The following is an 18,930-nucleotide window of genomic DNA, read 5'->3' as shown; positions in this document are numbered from 1 at the left end:
ATTAACCGCTATTTCGTGCATCACACATACTCTGAATCTGCTCTCAAGGAATCTCGGGTCCATGCACTGCCTTCCACTAACATGATCAATACCCGGGGCCAGACCTACTATTTGCTATTGCATCGCAACATACTCAATCCATCTCCTCGAATAGATTTATCAACACATACAGAGTCTTCAACACAATTGGACCGCCTTACCAAGCCTTCAGCTAATCTGGTCCACCCTCAGAACCTTCAGCATGTCTGGACCGCCCTCAAGGGCCTTCAACCTGTCTGGACTGTTCTCCGAGCCTTCGGCCTGACTGGTACGCCCACCGGCCTTCAGTCTATCCAGACCGCTCAAACTATCATACATCATCCCGGACTATCCTTCCTGGGAATCTCTGCCGTACATACTGTTCTAGCCCTCTAGGGTTTCTAAACTCTAACTCCATTCTATATACTCAAATCCTGGCCTAATCCTAGGCCTCAGACAAACAATCACCTTTTTTGAAAACCTTGATCTATACCCCGCCCCATTTGACTGCCACTTACTCATACCAGCGCCCACTCTTGGTTGACTGAAACTCTACTGAATCCCAAACAGCTAATCAACCTCAAATACTTGTCGATCCTCCTGAGAATTTTCAAATTCTCCCCACTTAGAGCACTGACTTTCAACCACCGGTGACTCAACCGGCATCACTTAAACAACCCTACTCAACATATTCCCCTTATCCATGAACTTATTTCCTCTAAAACGAGCAGCCTTCACGAAATCACATCCCGATATCGTACATCTCGAACTCTAAGGGAGTTCGACCCTCAGCTGAACACTCCTCAAGTTGCAAAAGCTATACCTGACATCCAGACCAAAAAAGCCTAATTCCCCACCAACAACCCTCATGGATGATAACCAACTCAGACTCCCAATACCAAAACCCTCAATCATACGATAAACCTGATGAAAGGATGAACGAATACAATACCATGAATCATGCGAATGAGACTAGCAGATATAAAATACTCCATAATAACCACAAGATAACAAGATAACAAAATGGAAACATACCCGCAGTTGCATCTGGCTCTGCCCTGACCTCCTCGGCAGTAAGCTGAAAAGCTCGACCCTGAGCCCTTGGAGGCTCCGCTCCACCCAGGCCCCTGCCAGTAGTCCTCAAAGTGGTCGGTGCTGTAACCTGCACCGGTCTGGAAACGAGCTGTGGACAGTTGGCCCTCAAGTGACCAACCTGATGGCACTGATAACAAATTCTCAAATCCTGAACCGGGGCTGACTGCTGACAATCCCTCACATAATGCCCCTCTCTCCCGCACTTGCGGCACGCGCCACCAGACCTACAAACTCTGGTATGACTCTTCCCACACTTCTCGCAAGTGCGGCTGCTCTGACTTCCCAACCTGGAATCAACGGTCTTGGACCGTTTCGGCGCCGGCTACGACTGCACCGGGGCCTGCCTCTGCTCTCGCAACTGTAACTCAATCTCTAACTCACACTGCCGAGCGGCCTCCTGCAACTCCAGCAAGGTCTCACACCTCTGCGTAGACACAAAATGCCAGGTATCTCTCTTGAGCATACTCAGATATCGGGACATCTGAGCCTGCTCCAAAGCAAACTCAGGGCAAAACATCACCCTCTCAGTGAACATCCTGGTGATCTCCGTCACCGACTCCGAATCCTACTTCAGCTTCAAGAACTCCTGAGCCAACCTCTCTCTCTCAACTCACGGAACATAACGGGTACTGAACATTTCCCGGAACTGATCCCAAGTAACTGTAGCCCGCTGCGCATCCGAATAAGATCTCGTAGTCAACATCCACCAATCCTTCGCCCCGAGCCTCAAAAGGTTTCGAGCACACCCACCCTCTGATCCGCAGGGCATGAACATGTGAAGAAACAACCCTCCACGTCTCACAACCATCTCATAGCAACGATCGGATCCTGAACTCCATCGAAAGTACGGGGCTTCGTATTATCGAAGTCCCGATACTGAAAACCTCGACCGGTTCCTCCCCCTGCCGCTGAAACAGCCGCAGTAGCTGCCGCAGCAGCCGCCTCCGCAAGAGCTGCATAACGCTCATCAAAGTAATCAACCATGGCGGTTTTGATCGACCGAAACAACTCTGGCAACTCAGCCAGGAACATAGCAGCAACCTCATCATGTAGGATCTCACGAATCCTGGTATCCAACTCATTTGTACTCATCTGACCAATGACCTCGGGTAGTACTGGTCCATCCTGACCACCCTTTCCTGATCCCGAACCGGATCCTTCCCCGAGACGTCTCGTAATCGCCATACTGAAAATACGCCACAAGAATATTAGACATTCCTCATAATAATCCCGAGAACTAGCTCCCAACAAAACCCTAGGGGTTGTGACTTCCCTGATACGCATATGGGTCCCGTGCTTTCACTAGTACGGGCCCATAATACCTTCCACACCTACCCATATTTATATGAAGTATCACCACAACACCCTAACAATAGCATATACATAACGAACACTTGATCCCCACTCCTAGAGGGGCACCACTATTCAATAACCGACCTACCGGTCTCACACAACCCTCCCATCCATGAAACTTCCACCAACCCTGTAGCACTAGTGTACGCTAGTCATAAATAACGTTGGACCCTATATACTTTTGAATATCCAATCCTACCCTAAGCTCCCAATCATACAAGAACAAAACATAAGGCCAAATCAAACATTCTCAGGCTATAAGATCTTAATTATGTATAACCATGATACATACACTAAATAACTACATTAATGATGTCAATTTCATACAATGGAAAACCTTGGCTAGTAGGCATCATATAATCAGGCAATTCTATCATGCAATTCCTGAAGATCCCTAGCCTAGTACTAGCATGTTGTTCTAACATATCACATAATCAACTAACTTGTATGGTATTTTGGGGTCTACTTAATGGCTCCGGTTGATCGTACCCTCTGCGTCTTCCTTTACTTATTTCAAAAAACCTTTTGAAAACCATTTTGAAAATCCCTCCTTGATTTGAGACTGGATTCACATGAATGTTCCTCCAATTCACTCAAACCAAGGCTCTGATACCAACTTGTAACAGTGTGAAAATTTACAACCAATTTAAACTTTTCAAAAACAACCCATATTCATTAAGTTATTACAAAAAGGTTTTCAGATCATTTATTATCAGAGTATCCCAGAAACATCAACATAAAACTAAGGAGCGGGACGATCACGCCTTCGCCTTGCCACGGTCTCCTGAAGTACCTAAAACAGTACAGTGAAACTGTAAGTCCGAAAGCTTAGTGAGTTACCCCCAAAATACCAACCACAATACCATACACATATCACATCATATCATAAATAGAACAGCCAGGCATATCGAGTCTACAGTGTAACTGTTCAGCCTGCACCAGGCTGTCAGTCCACCCGGTACACTCTCTCTCCGAGTCTACAGTATGACTGGTTCGCCCGCACCGGGCCTTCATTCTGTCTGGTCCACTCTCCGAGCCTCGGCACGTCTGGTCTGCCCTCTTGGGGCCTTCAGCCTATCCGGACCACTCGTCAAGCCTTCGGTCTAACCAATCCACCGTGGGTATGTTGGCCTATAGCACAAAGCAGGACCCGCCTCAAGCCAACCCCATTTCAACAACCATGTGCACATAAACATATAATCGTATACCATCTCACAACTAATCAAACCGATCCAGCATATCACATAACATAGCAACATCCTAACCAGGATACCGACGTAACCGGTCACTAGCATAGCATCATCCTATATACCATGATACCGACCTTAACCAGGTCTCTAACATAGCATCATCCTATATACTAGGATACCGGCCTTAACTAGGTCTCTAACATATACCATCCTAATTACTAGGATGCAAACATAGCAAAGCAATACCATAACAAGCAATACCTGGACTTCCATCGATAAAGGGCCGGCCTGGGTGCCGTAGACCCTGTCAGTATATTGAGGATAACTCACCTGTAGCTGCCGACTTGAAGAAATAAGATCACGCTGCTCTGACCTCCAGCACGAACTCCACCACTAAACATTACCAATTAACCAAAACCAATAAACACCAATAATTACCAAAATACCCTTGGTCCAAGTCAAAGTCAACCTTCCTGGTTGACCCTACTCACCAAGTTAACCCGTTAACTCGTCGAGTCCCTATGCTCAGAAACTCCCATGCCACGGCTCAACTCGCCGAGTCACCCCAAGACTCGTCGAGTCCAACAAGGTTTGAGTCCCTTCCTGCTCAACTCACCGAGTCATCCCTCGACTCACCGATTCATAGCTCAACCAAAAAAGGTTAGTATTCCACGACCAAACTCGCCGATTCCAAGCACAGACTCGCTGAGTCCAAGGCAATCTTCAACATAATCGCCGAGTTGTTCTTCCAACTCATCGAGTCCATGCACATATTCATACAACTCGTTGAGCACACCCATGTGACTCGCCGAGTCTCTTCAGTTCTTATTCTATACAGAGGCTTTTCAAGCCATGCAGGGACTCCAATCCATAGATCCACTCTTCTACAGTGTAACCCTCACATAAAGTTGCAAACTTTATGTGGAAGCAAGGAGATATAAGCCCAAAACACTTATAGGGCTAGGGTTTAAGACAAAGGGCTTCACCAATGACTCTTGGACAGGAACTTTATGACCTTTTGGTCTATCACAAGTCTAGATCTGAAGTAGCAACTTCAGATCAAAGCCTCAAACTCGAGATAGCTCCCAAACAAGCTAATGAATCCGAAATCAACCACCATTCATGAATCAATAATGAAATAGCTTATGGAGGAGGTTCCTTACCCCTAAAATGTGCCCAAACAGAAGTAGATTCCAGATCTACCCAAGCCCCTTGATGATAGTCTCCAAATCTCCAAGCTTCTTACACCAAATTTCTCTTCCAAGCTCTAATTCTTCATCAATGGAGTCACACACATGAGATGAGGGTTTCTGGATCTCAAATGGGTAGCAAAGAGGCTAAAGGTGGGCTATAATGTGCTTTATATAAGGCACAATCCCGGATTAGGGTTTTTCTCCCTTCAACACCAACTCGCCGAGTCCAGCCACCGACTCGCCGAGTTGATCACTTAAGACGTGACCAGAACCGCGACTCGACTCGCCGAGTCCATCCACCGACTCGCTGGGTCGACCTTCCTTATTTACACTAAGAACCCTGAACTTGCACTTCTGAACTCGGGGTGTTACAATCTCATGCAAAGACGTGGAAAGGAAGGTGTGGCCCAGATCATGCAACGTGTCATTCGCTGGTTAATCCTAAACATTAGTTATCTTCTAAATTTCTTAACTTTTGCGTACGAGCTCCGTTTTTGATGTTCTTTATATCCACGCTTACGTAGAGACTTGATCTCAACTTTTGTTTAGACTTCGTCGTCTAATTTTAACTTTATTTTTAAAGGTATATTTTAACAGGCATAGACAGTTAAATTCCGTTAAAAATTAATAACTTTGTTATTCGACGTCCGTTTTTGTCTGTATTTATACTGTTGAGCTCCTATTAATGAGATATTCGATTCTCATTTAGGTTGTGTCGGCTAAAATTTGATCGATCTAAAATTCGATTTCCGGGTTGTGCACTGCTGTGCTAAATCTCAGAACAATCATAACTTCCTCAAACGAAGTCAGATTTGGACGTTCTCTATATGCATACTCTCGGGTTAACGTACACTATAACTTTCATTTAGATTACTAAGGCTAAAAGGTATTTAGACAAACACTCACTTTTTTTACAATATGTGGAGCCATGCCGGTTTTGTTGCAAAACTTCTACGGGTCATAACTTCTTCGTTATAAGTCAGATTTCAACATTCTTTATGTATACGAAATCCTTGTGAAATATACTATACTTTGGTTAAGATTATTTATTCTAAATAGTATTCTATAACAAAAGTCATTTTTAATGCTTATTGTCTCTAAATTGACTAAACCGAACCTGTAGGCATTATAGCAAGCACCACCGCCCCCAGCTCCAGATCATGAGTATTGAACGTCATGCAACATCAACTGTCTAGAATCATAATCAATAACTCTCCCACGATGCATAAGTACAACCCTCAAACTGATGATAGTAGCATCACAATAAACCACAAATTCCTCTACTCCCTCCGGGAGGGTCAACATAAGGGTCTTAAATAATTTCTATCTCAGTGTCTCAGATACAACCTACTGCTCAAGTCCCCAATGGAATTCCACGCCCTTCCTCGTCAGACGAGTGAGGGGTACAATGACCCTGGAGAAATCCTGAATAAACCTCCAATAATACCATGCTAAACCCAAAAAAACTCTTGATCTCCAAAGGAGTCTTCGGGACCTCCCACTGCATAACTACGTCAATCTTGGCTGGGGGGAAAAATCCCATTTTGATTAACGAGGTTTCCTAAGAACTGTACCTCGCATAGCCAGAACTCACATTTCGAGAACTTGGCATACAACCTATCCCTCCTTAAAACTCGCAGGAACTCTCGAAGGTGCTCCTTATGTTGTTACCTGGTCTTAGAATAGACCAGAATATCATCGATGAATACAATAATTAATCGATCGAGCTACAACCTGCACACTCGATTCATCAAATTCATAAATTCTCCAAGCGCATTGGTGAGACCAAACGACATCACTACAGACTCGTAATGACCATAACGAGTCTGAAACGTTGTCTTCTCCGTGTCCTCCTCTCTAGCCCTCATCTGATGATACCTTAACCTCAAATCGGTCTTGGAGAACCAAGATGCGCCGTGTAGCTATGAAAAAGATCATCAATCCGTGGAAGTGGATAACAGTTCTTCACTGTTAACTTGTTCAACTCCCGATAATCAATACACATGCAGTGAGACCCATCTTTCTTCTTTACAAATAAGATCGGTGCTCCCCATGATAAATGGATCAGTTTGATAAACTTTTTTCCCAACAGCTCCTGGAGATGAGATGACAACTCCTGCATCTATGTAGTGAATTATGAGCATTTGATTTCACATGTAGAATTAAAAGAACACAAAGAACACGAGCATTTGGGTATTAAAAGATGTATTCGATTATAGTAAATGAGTACAAAAAGGGATCTAGATCTTGCTCTACATAAATATCCCATTCACTAGTCATAATGAACTACATCTCTCAAGCACACTCTATAAGTGATATGTAACCCAATATATATAGAGGCTCTAACATGTCTCTCTTTCTTTCTTTCTCTCTCTCTCTCTCTCTCTAATGTCGCAAGGTATCAATCTCGTATGCAAGTGGGTCTACAAGAGTCAAACCATTACAATGTGTCACACCCCCAAACCTGAACAACGAAAACATTCGGGGGCGGAGGACGTCATGTATAATATCATAACAATTGAAAAGTTTACATGATTGTTGTATTACATATTTCAAAAGTCAAATACAGTATGATGCTCCAAAAGATGTTACTAACGCCAGAGCATTTGTCCGCAAAAGTAGTTGCTAACCTGGTGTTTATCGATTTCTTGAGAATACAAGTTATTTCAAAGAAATAGTGTCAACAATTAAGTTGGTGAGTTCATAAGTAGATATTTTGCGTAAACGTATACCATTCGAAAGTTAACGTTTGTTTTCCGAAAAATCCAATATTTTCTTATAAAGTGAGCTATGAATCATTGAGTTGTATAAAATGAATATATTGAACCAGGAAAATTCTATATTTTCCTAAAATTGAAAAGCAGTCTTAAATGCCCAAGATTGTAACGTGTAAGTAAATACATCATACTTAAAATAATGATGTATAGTTTTATTAGTAAACGAAACTATAAGAAGTTTGTATTTTCACGTAAAAATAATTGTAATATTACTTTTCCCGCAAAAACATAATACCATAAAAATTGTCTATCCTGTGAGTTTTCATAACCGTACTATGGTGGATTTTCCAGTAGCGACGTTCTTCAAGTGTCGAAGTATTATGATATTCGTCACCCCGCAGACTGTAGCTAACAGTCAGGGTGCGGAATCATCAGTCCCATATAGATCTATATACACTTATCACGTTCTCCGGGCGGAGACTCTGGTTATAAAACAGGGCTTTCTTGTATACCTTGATAGGTACGATGAAGACAAATGACTCACATATTCTCAATTAAGTCACGTATTTTGAAATGTATATGTTTATGCCCAAAATGATAACTCTTTCTATAGTATTGATAAAGTCATAATAACAATATGTATTTTCTTTGTATAAACGTAATGTTATAGTTGAAATGGTTACCCTTGGTATGATGTAGTATGAAAACATATAAATTAAACATATTTCTATTTATAAAACATATTGTATCCCATGAGGGTAAAGTTGTGATGTGTGATGTTTTGCATGTTAACAACTTCAAATGATAGTTAATGCATTAGTATGAAAGTATAGCAAAAGATTGATGTTTTCACACGAGTTTAGCCGTGTGTTTACTTGTATCCCCCACTGTTGGGTTTTGAGCATTCTAACACTCCTATGGTGCACATGCGACCCTATAAACCTTGAATCTATGTTTTCTCTATCATACATGCAAATAACAACTTTCCAAGGCTTTAACCCTAACTAGCATATTATGAAGCCCTTATACTACAAAGTACTAGTTAGATGACATACCTTTTGATGTAGCTTGATGTCTTCAAGATTTAAGAGCTTAGCCCCAATAGTGTGGAAGCCTCAAGTGGAATCACAAATCACCAAAACACCTTGGAAGACTTTAGAGAATATGGATACTTGGCTCTCTCTAGTGAAATCGGCTAGCCCTCTTAGTGTACCCACACTAGTGCCAATTTCACCAACCAATGACATATTTATATAGTATGGAGACTAGGGTTAAACACATGTCCTTTCATTTCATATGATCCATGGGTTTAAACACTCCTTGGACTATCCATGAAAACTTAGCCCAACCTAAATGAATTTGGCCCATTCCATATATATTATGAAAGTATTGCAAAAGATTGATGTTTTTACACGAGTTTAGCCATGTGTTTACTTGTATCCCCCTAAAAGTGTTTAAAATCATTTAAAAGTATTTAAAAGTGTAGTAAAAGGAGTATGAACTCACTTGGTAGAAGTGGCGATTTGATGAAAACGATACTTTGCTCGGGCAGCACTTCAACCGGAAAGAAGTCGATTTCTCGGAAATCTCGGGGCTTCGAACTTCCGTCAAAGCTTGGATATGAAACTGAGGCGTCGGGTAGTCCCGAGCAGGTAGATGTACGAAATTTGGGAGAGAAGGTAGTGAACTAGCAATCAAAACCCGGAGCCTTAACATCCTTTATATAGGGTGCATTTTTGGAGCTCACGTCGTGAGCATGGAGTGGCTCACGTTGTGAGGTCGATCCTATCCACCTGCTGACTCGACTCCTAACAGCCTCACGCTGGAATCCTATCCATCCCTGGCTCATGTCGTGAGTGATATTGCCATATTTATACTTATTTTTAGGCAATATTTAAGTACATTTTTGTTTAGAATAATGATACTTATGACTTTAAATTGTTATTTTCAGTCAATATAAAGGATTTTCGAAGAAAGGGACCAAAAGTGCCAAAATGTGGAACATGGAAGGCTTGAAAGACAAGAAAATAATAAATTCACGATAAGCGCTCAATTCACGACGTGGCGATGAAGCCCACGACGTGGCACGGGTGTTCCAGAAGATAAACATCGCGACGCGGAGGATTTCCTTGAAGGATACGGATTGCTTGAAGCCCACGACGTGGCACATCTGGCCACGACGTGGCGCGGGGTTTTTGAGGATTATATAAGTCCTCCTAATTATTACGAAAAGGGAGGCTTTTGGCAGAAGAAAAAGAGTTCTAGGAGACGAATAAGAACGAAAGAAAGGTTCTGGAAGAGGGTTTTCAACACCAAAAGAAGTAAAGGTTTATATTTTAGTTATATAAGAACATGTCTTTCATTAGTTTTAGCTGTGTTGATTTATCTGCTATGATGAGCAGCTGAATCTAGCTACTCTTGTTTAGCTAGATGAAGCTTTGAACTTATGAATAGTTATATGTTTATGGATTGAATTTAGTTGGTAAAGAAATTGCTTGTGTTTGATTTGTATAACCTAGCATGCTATTATTTGTTTATCTATTTGCTTGATTGCATGTTCTGTGTAGCTTAGTGATCATTAAACTGCATGAACCTGTTTACCTAATAATTTAGTGAACATTGAATTGTTAGAGCTAGGATTGACCAATCTTAGTAAGCAATTAGAATAAATAAAGCTTAGCTGTGCTAGAGAACGTGTATTGTGACCATAATTGCGTTTACACAACAAATCTTACATAGCATATTTACATTCATAATTAGTTCTGTGTTTAATTATGTGTGAACATACATCGTTTGACATGAATTAGTTAGTTATTGGTAAGATAGAACTAAATTACTAATACAACTAAAAACCAACTTAATAATCCGTAATCATTAGCTAGCCATAAGGGAGAAGTGGATTCAAAACTAAACAAGAGTGTGTTTTTATTTTGAATTAAGTTCATCTGATCTTGTAAAACCAGATAAAACCCCTTATTAAACTTGTTAATAAATTAGGTTAATTTAATAGTAAGTAAATTAATTAGAACACCGTTCCCTGTGATCGACACCCGACTTACTCAAGCTATACTGTAATCTGACTAGGTACATTGTCTATAAGTGCATAGTTAGTTAAGTTTGTTAGGTTATAAATATTAAAATTAGTGAGTACTTTTGTGCACATCAAGTTTTTGGCGCTGTTGCCGGGGAACGGCTTAGTTTTTAGCTTATTTATTTGCATTAAATTGATCGATCCTTCTTGTGGAGTAAAAACCCACAAAAAGTTAATTTTTCAGCAAAATAATTTTTTTTGTTATTCACAGAGTCCACGACGTGGCACTACTCTGGCCACGACGTGGACAGTTAAAAAACTAGATTTTTTTTAGTTGAAGTTATTCTTTCTTATTTTAGTTCAGTTTTACGTTTTTAGTTTAGCAAGTTGCAGGAGTTCATGACCAGAAGCTCAAACACACACTTGGTGCCACCACTAGAAGATCCCGAGTCTGCACTTCACAAGAAAAAGACGCCCTTGCAAGAATTGAAGTCAGCCTTTTCTAGGAAGTCGGGAAAGAATACAGGAGAGTCAAGTTCATCAGCGAAGCACAAGAGCAATCTTGAGCATTTGGATCATACACCCGTCCAGACCGAGTCCGAAAGCGAGACCGATCCAGAATTTGAAGAACACACAAGCGAACCCGAGAACGAGCCAAGGAACGAGATGGCAGCGATTGAAGAAATGTCCATGGGAGCTTACAAGAAGCGGATCCGAGAGGATATGGGTCCCGGTTTAGTCCAACCCGCAATACCTGCCACTGCCACATTCGAGCTGAAGGGACACATACTAACCGCACTGAAGGACATCCCATTTTTCGGTAAAGATCATGAGGATGCTTTTAAGCATCTAGATGAAGTCAATGACATTGTGGATTACTTCAATGTCCCAAATGTCAACAGAAACACAGTCTTGCTTAGGATGCTTCCCATCACTTTCAAAGGAGCTGCTAAGGAGTGGTTGAAAGCACTCCCACTGGGTACAATCACCACTTGGGCTCAAATGCGTGAGCAATTTCTGGACCAGTTTTGCCCGCCATCCAAGATATCTAAACTCAAGAAGGCAATAGCCAACTTTGAGCAACAGCCGGGGGAGTCACTATACGAAGCATGGGAAAGATACAAGGGCTTGCTCAGAAATTGCCCTCAACATGACCTAAATGTACAACAAGAGATGTCAATCTTTTATGATGGGATCAATGTGATGACAAGACAACTCCTTGATTCTCAAGGACCGTTGACAAAGAAAAATCCAAGGGAGGTTAAGGAGCTAATTGAAGAATTCGCGAAACACTCTCGCGAATACCACAACCCAAGGCAAGATGGAATCAAAGGCGGTGGAGGGGCCCAAACTGAAGAAATTGCAGTTGTCATGGCCATGCTGAATAACATGGATCACAGGATACCACAAATGGACCAGTCGATACATGCCATAAGAGTGGGGTGCGAGAGATGCAGTGGTCCACACTTGACCAAGGACTGCAATATAGATGAGTTTGGGAACATAAGAGCTCAAGTGTGCTATTCTAGTGGGGATAAATTTGATGAGGACCGGAGGAAACCAAAGAAGGAGTGGCTGCCATATGAAGAGTATAAGAGGCAAAAAGAAGAGAAATATAGGCAGACAGGTCGAGGCCTATATCAAAAGGAGCAGTCGCCGGCCGAGAAGAAACAGGACGTAGAGACCATTTTGATGAAGTTTATGGAGGCTTCAGAAAAGAGACACGATGCCATTGATTCCGCTATCATGGAACAACAAACATTGATAAAGAACCAACAAGCCTCCATCCATAACCTTGAAGTACAATTTGGTTAGCTAGCCACTTTAGTTCATGAAAAATTGTCCCCGAAGAATCCCGAAGTAAAGGCCCAATCTCACGTAATGGCCATCGGCACCGAAGAAGATGCAATATCTGAGTTCCTGGAGGCATTGAAAGAAGAACCGCAGCAGCCCAAGAAATCAAGGATCGAAAATGGAGAAAGTGCTGAACCAAACTCGCCACGACGTGGCACTCCTCTGGCCACGACGTGGCGCAAGTCTGATCAAAAATTCTTTGAGCCCAGTCCAACTTATCATCCACCTCTGCCATTTCCCACCCGAGCAGCACTTAGTCAACTGGAGAAGGAACATTTAGAGTTCGTAAAGCATGTGAAGGGGATCCCAATTAATACCCCCTTTGTTGAGTCTTTATCCAAAGCCCCCGAGAACCAGAAATTACTGCAAGACTTGATAGATACGCGAAGGCAATTAAAGAAGCAGTCTACAGTGATTCTAAGTGAACAAACTTCAAAAGCTGTGTTGGGAGAAACACCAGAAAAGATGGGGGATCCTGGACGCCTCACTCTTCCATGTGAGTTTGGGAACAAAATGAAGGTTAATGCTTTAGCCGAATCTGGGGCTAGCATTAATCTAATGCCTTTTTCATTTTATAAAAAATTGGAGATTCAGAAGATGAAGGCTACGAAAATGAAGATTCACATGGCAAATCGTTCGGTGACACAACCCCGCGGCATCGTGGAAGATATTTTGGTAAAAATTTGAAAATTTGTTTTTCCAATAGACTTTGTAGTCTTGGACATGAAAGAAGATCCGGATGTTCCAATAATCCTTGGCAGGCCATTGCTTAACACTGCTGGAGCCCTAGTAGATATCCGCGAGTCCAAGCTCACTTTGAGGGTTGGAGATGAACAAGAAGTCTTTGGGATAAAAGATGACTTTCAAGAAGATAAAGAAGAGGTGTTCACAATTAATGAAGAGAATGAACTAGAAGAACTGGAAAAGCTTATGGAAGAAGAGATAAAGGCAGTTCATCAAGTCAAGAGGACCAAACCAAGGGCATCTGTTCCGTATGTGATTGAAGTCATAGCTTACAAGAGCCCGCCTTCTTGGGTGAGCGAAGAGGACGAGGAAATGACAAGTGATGAAGAGGAAGTCACTTCAAGAGTAACAAGGCCAGTGGTGAAAGAAGAAGAGCATGCTATGGAGTGCAAGGAACAAACGAAGGGCACAAAACGCAAGCTTGAAGAAGATGGAAAAGCTAAAAAGGAGAATTCGAAGAAGGCGTACAAAAGGAGAGTTCAAGCTTACAAACGGAGGTTCAAAGAACAAAAGATCCTGGTGGTAGACTCTTCCGAAGATTCAACGTAGAAGGAACGGAGTCCAGCTCAAGACTCCAAGAAAAAGAAGCGCTTCTCGGGAGGCAAACCGAGTTTGGTTTGCATTTTCTTTCTAAAATTTTCTTTTCTTTCTTTTCTTTTTAATTAGGAAAGACATCAATTCATCATCTAAAAACCGGTAATTAGTAGAGAATTAGCTGTAGGGAACTTTAAATAATGAATGATATGCAAAGAAATTAGTTAGTATGATAAACTTTATTAAAGTTTTGCATCTGGCAGTTTCCACGACGTGGGCATAGCCCAGCCACGTCGTGGGTTAAAATGGAATGCGCGATCCTAAAAAAGATTTAAGGTCCACGACGTGGGCATAGCCAGCCACGTCGTGGCCTTTAAAAATCAGCCGGGGGGGGGGGGGGGCAATTGCTTAAAACACTTTGACCGAGAAATCTCATTCCCCACTTGGAGACTGCCGCACGAACGGAAACATTATAACCCCACAGCCAATTTCTTATTCTACTTCCAATTTCCTTGCAAGATCTTGCCAATTAATCTATTTGGTACGTGTTTTACTCATTATTTTGTAGTAATTCTTCCAATTTCAAGTTTTCATGGTTAGGGTTTGTATGATTCACGAAATTGGTTGAATCTAGTGGCTGATTTTAGATTGCATGTCATTTAAATGTCCATAGGAACAAACCCCAAGCACTATTTTTTGTAGAAATCGCTTGTAAAAAGACCAATTCAGAATCTGTTTGCGATGCGGCCCACGACGTGCCATAGCCTGGCCACGTCGTGACTTCTGGCAGAACCATTTAATCTGTTTGCGATGCGGCCCACGACGTGGCATAGTCGCACGATTTCCCGGATGTAAGTCCTTGTCAGTCTTTCCATCTTATCGGTCTCTATGATTGGCAAAAAGTGGGCAGACTTGGTTAACCTGTCGATGATCACCCGAATGGTATCGTGACCACCTTGCGTCTTGGGTAGTTTAGTTATGAAATCCATGGCAATCTGCTCCCACTTCCATTCTGATATTTTGGGTTGCTGGAGTAGACCTGAGGGTTTTTGATGTTCTACCTTGATCTTGGCACAAGTTAAGCACTTGCCAACGTAGGTGGCAATCTCTGCTTTCATGTTTGGCCACCAGTAGAGTTGTTTGAGATCCAGATACATTTTATCTGAAACTTGGTGTATGGAGTAGGGATGAGAGTGGGTCCAAACCCGGACAGGTAGAACCGGACCCAGAAAACCCGGGAACCAGTTAACAAGATTTTTTAGAGCCAGAAACCGAACCGGTATATAGAACCAGTTCTGTTTCGGCTCTATGTAAGGTAACGACTAATGTGCATCTAGAACTGGAAATCCTGGAAATATCAAAATGGGTCAAATGGAACCGGGTAAAGTGGGTCTAAAACCGAAAAACCCGGGGAACCGGGTAAAGTGGGTTGAATGCATGTTTTAAAATTTCACAAAATATAAAAATAAAGTTGAGAAAAAAAATTCGTAGCTTTGATATCCCAACTTTGGGAGACTATAAATCAAATAATATAAACCAAAAATGACAAAATTATAGTCTTAAATCATGTACAAACTCTATACTACACTTTGGAAAAAACCGCATGCTATTCCGACTTCAAACGAATTAAATATGTATGTTTTAAATCTATCACGAAATACAAAGAAAGTTGAAAAACATAAAATTTTCAGCTTTGATATCATGACTTTGAGAGACTATAAGTCAATGAATAAACACACAAAATAACAAAATTATAGTCTAAAATCATGTACAAACTATAAACTACACTCCGGAAAAAACCTCATGCCAATCCGACTTCAAACAAATGAGATATGCATGTTTTAAAACTATCACGGAATATAAAAAAAGCTGAAAAACATAAAATTTCCAGCTTTGATATCCCAATTTGAGACACTATAAGCCAATGAATATAAACCCAAAAATGACAAAATTATAGTCTAAAATCATGTACAAACTATAAACTATACTATGGAAAAAACATCATGCCAATCCTACTTTAAACGAATGAGATATGCATGTTTTAAAACTATCACAGAATACAAAAAAAAAAGCTGAAAAACATAAAATTTCTAGCTTTGATATCCCGACTTTAAGACACTATAAGTCAATGAATATAAACCCAAAAATGACATAATTATAGTCTAAAATTATGTACAAACTATAAACTATATTATGGAAAAAACCTCATGCTAATCCAACTTTAAACGAATGAGATATGCATGTTTTAAACTTTCCATAGAAACCGGTTTCGGCCCCTAAAACCGGTTCCGGCTCCTAACACGGTTCCGGTTCATAAACTCGGTTTACCCGGACCCGAAGGAGCCGAAATCTGGATTACCCGGAACCCGGATAGAGCCATTTTTTAACCCCGGGACCCGGACCGGTTTTACATATTCTAGTTCTAATGGTTCCGGTTCTGGTCCGATTTTCCGGTTCTAAATCCCATCCCTAGTATGGAGTATCGAGTCTTTTGAGCTTCGTTCATAACTGCTTCTCTGAATCCACCCAACTTCGGTGTCCATATTTGATTCATGAGATAATGAACTCCGTTACTTTTGATTTCAAAGTTTTTGTCCATCCCTCTAAGTGCTTCACCTGTTATGTTTTCGGGTTTCAAGGCTTCCAGTTGGGCTTCCTTGATTTGTGTTAACAGGTGTGAATAGATTGTCATGGTTAGCGCTTTCACTCTTCGACCAGAGTACTCCTTTCGACTTAAGGCATCCACCACTTCATTGGCTTTTCACGGACGATAACGAATTTCACATTCATAGCCGCTGAGTAGTTTGACCCAATGTCGTTGCCTCATATTTATCTCCTTCTGGTCGAATATGTGTTAAAGGCTCTTATGGTCTGTGAAAATGGTGCACTTTGTACCGTATAGGTAGTGCCTGCAAATCTTTAGAGCGAACACTACCGCCCCAAGCTCTAGATCATGAGTGGTGTAGTTGACCTCGTGTGCTTTTAGTTGTTGTGAGGCATAAGAAATAAACTTTCCTTGCTGCATTAGCACACAACCCAGCCCTTGCTTAGATGCATCGCAATATATTACGGAGTCTTCTGTCCCCTCTGGAAGAGACAAAATGGGTGCGCTACATAGGGCTTGCTACAGAGTTAGAAATGCAGCATCTTGCTTTTCTCACTAGTTGACGACTACCCCCTTTTGATTCAGGGTGGTAAGGGGTTTTTCAATGTTGGAGAAGTTCTGTATGAGTCTACGGTAATAGCCAGCAAGGCCTAGAAATTGGCGAATTTCGGTCGGTGTCTTCGGTGCTGACCAATTTTTGATTGCCTTGATTTTGGAAGGGTCAACGTGGATTCCCTCTTTGCTGACCACGTGACCTAGAAAGTCCACTTTCCTAATCCAAAACTCGCACTTTGAGAACTTTGCGTAAAATTTCTCTGCTCGTAGTGTTTCCAAGACTTGTCTCAAGTGCTGACCATGTTCTTCTTTACTCCTTGAATAAAGGAGTATGTCATCTATGAATACGATCACAAATTTGTCCAAGAACGAACAACATACCGGATTCATTAAGTCCATGAACACGGAGAGTGCATCGGTTAGCCCGAACGGCATCACTACAAATTCGTAGTGACCGTATCTTGTTCAGAAAGTCGTCTTAGGAATATCACTTTCCAAGACTCGCAGTTGGTGATATCCCAATTTTAGATCGATCTTTGAAAAGTAATTTGCCCTTTGGAGTTGATCAAACATATCGTCTATTCATGGTAGGGGATACCGGTTCTTAATGGTGAGTTTGTTTAGCTCTCGGTAGTCGATGCACATTCTGAATGATCCGTCTTTCTTCTTCACGAACAGCACTAGGGCTCCCAAGGTGAGAAGCTTGGTCTGATGAATCCTTTGCTGATCAGTTCATTAAGTTGACTGGATAATTCTTGCATGTCTGTTGGGGCTAAACGATATGGTGCTTTGGCTACAGGGGTGGCTCCAAGAACTAAGTCGATTCAGAATTCGACTTGTCTTGTAAAAGGTACTCACGGAAGATCTTCGGGAAAGACATCGGGAAAATCACAGACGTCAGGCACGCTCTTTATGTCTTCTACTCCTCGCTTCACATCCACGACGTGTGCCAAGAACGCATGGCATTCCTTGTGTAGATATTTTTGAGCTTTGACGCAAGAGATGATACAAAGATTTGTACTGGGTTTATCGCCATAAATAACGAGGGTTTCGCCATTAGGTAGATTAAGGCAAACGGCCTTTTCGTAACATAAAATGTCCGCACGATGAGAACTGAACCAATCCATGCCTATGATAACATCGAAACTTTTTATTAAAACCGACATGAGGTTGATTGGAAAAGAATTGTTTTCTAGTGCGAGGGTACAATTTAAGTATATTTATGTAGCGCTTTCGGTCTTTCCGTTAGCCATTTCTACTATGAATGTTTCGCTTAATGACTGGGATGTTTGTTTGAGTAGATTTTTAAAATTAGGGCTCACGAAACTCCACTCCACTCCACTATAAAATAGAATGCATGCATAAGAGTTATCGAGGAGAAACATACCTGTAACCACTGTGGGATCGGCAACGGCTTCCTCTTGGCCCATTTCGAATACTCTGCCCCTTCCACCAGCATTCCCATTGTTTGCTTTCGGACAGTCCCTTCGGAAATGCCCCGTTGCTCTACACTCATAACAAGTACGACCTATTCCGAAATTGGCGGCTGGAACGGCTGGAACGGCTGGTTGGGTTGGTTCCTTGCAGAAGCGGACAACGTGTCCCTTCCGGTCGAACTTGGTGCAATGCATCTGACGGCAAGGTCCGTGGTGATGAAAGTTGCACCTATTGCAGTTCGGTAGGTTGCCAATGTACGACTATGTTGGTGTGGGGGTGGTAGGGAAAGTAACAGCATGAGCTGTCACTAACTGTTGCCTTTTGGGGTTCTCTTACGAGGCTTGCCCCTTTCTCTTGTTCCAGGGTTTCCTTTGGTCCTCTACCTCCTTCGGTGGCTCACTAGCAATGGTAATAGTACCCTGCTTAACACCATGATCAATCAATCGTTGAGCCAAGCGCTTCGCGCTGTCAAACGTGATTGGGTTAGAAGCCAGGACATGCCCTTGGATCAGGGGTGGCAATCTCCAAATCTACCTCTCCACCTTCTTTGGTCCCGAGTTTACCATACCTGGGCACAAGGCTGACAAATCACTAAAGCTGGCCG

The 18,930-nt window shown here is 41.9% G+C and overlaps 1 non-coding gene across 1 annotated transcript; it reads right to left on the bottom strand.

Moving 5' to 3' along the window:
* Window positions 1–11,647: 11,647 nt before the first annotated feature.
* Window positions 11,648–11,754, bottom strand: LOC145096647 (small nucleolar RNA R71). The gene has a single exon (XR_013704020.1). It is a non-coding gene; the product is annotated as a small nucleolar RNA R71 (small nucleolar RNA).
* Window positions 11,755–18,930: the final 7,176 nt, after the last annotated feature.

Source organism: Lactuca serriola, chromosome 3 (genome assembly GCF_051521515.1).
Source record: "Lactuca serriola cultivar US96UC23 chromosome 3, Lser_US96UC23_V15, whole genome shotgun sequence".
Classification (NCBI taxonomy): domain Eukaryota; kingdom Viridiplantae; phylum Streptophyta; class Magnoliopsida; order Asterales; family Asteraceae; genus Lactuca; species Lactuca serriola.
This window is presented reverse-complemented; position numbering and strand designations above follow the sequence as displayed.